This window comes from Meriones unguiculatus, chromosome 6 (assembly GCF_030254825.1).
Source record: "Meriones unguiculatus strain TT.TT164.6M chromosome 6, Bangor_MerUng_6.1, whole genome shotgun sequence".
Classification (NCBI taxonomy): Eukaryota; Metazoa; Chordata; class Mammalia; order Rodentia; family Muridae; genus Meriones; species Meriones unguiculatus.
Window position 1 is genome coordinate 46,609,974 of NC_083354.1, and position 937 is coordinate 46,610,910.

Genomic DNA, 937 nt, shown 5'->3' on the forward strand with positions numbered 1-937 from the left:
AGGAAGGAAGGAAGGAAGGAAGGAAGGAAGGAAGGTGGTTCTCTGGAACGGGCTTCTCCAGCCCTAACACGCGTTCAGACCCTTGCTGGATGTGGGTTCATTTCGGGTTAGCGCGCACACCAGATTCGGTGGTGTCAGTGAGCTCCGGGTGGAAGCGAGAGCCGCGCCTGCCCTAGCCCGCTAACCTGCTCTCGCTTAGCTGCTTTTTCCCTCCGTTTCCCGGCCCCTCGACCTAGGCAGCGCGTTCCCGGGAGCTCGGACAGCGCCTCGGGCAAACGGGCCACGGTGGCTTTCAGAGACAACTTAGGTCGCGGGAAACTTTCTGACGTCAGAGGTCAAAAACTTCGCTGAACGCCAAAACTGAGAGCCAGCTAAGGCCGCTGTTCTCTGAGCATGCGTCCTGGAAGGTAGAGCAGGAAGTTAAGACTAAGCACAAACAAACCGTAATCGCTTCGCTTTCCCGACCTGCAATCACCTTTCCCCACACTCCTGACCTCCCTGCTTCTTTAACCCCTGAGGAACCCGACACTCTTTCCACCGGGAGGCAGAGTTGAGGCTACCTGCAGCAGCTTCACAAGTGGCTACCTCAAGAAGGCGCTCTCAGCATCGGTTCCCACATGGTCTAGCGGTTAGGATTCCTGGTTTTCACCCAGGCGGCCCGGGTTCGACTCCCGGTGTGGGAACGTGGTATCTTTAGCTCATATGCGAGCTCTTTAGCTGATTTAGCAACTCCAGCCTCTCTGTAGTGTACTTAATATATGTAAGTTGCCGAAAGAAGGTTGGAAGACTGTCTTGCAGAGTGATATTATGTTACCGTGGTTTGGATTGAATCCAGGTTCAATACTTGCTTGCTCTCTACCATTTCCGTCACCCTTACTAGATATTTTATGCTGAGACAGGGATCCACCCAGTTACCCAGGCTGACCTGGAACTCTGG

The 937-nt window shown here is 54.2% G+C and overlaps 1 non-coding gene across 1 annotated transcript; it reads left to right on the forward strand.

Annotated features, from left to right (window-relative positions):
* Positions 1 to 611: 611 nt before the first annotated feature.
* Positions 612 to 683, forward strand: Trnae-uuc (transfer RNA glutamic acid (anticodon UUC)). Its single transcript has one exon. It is a non-coding gene; the product is annotated as a tRNA-Glu (tRNA).
* Positions 684 to 937: the final 254 nt, after the last annotated feature.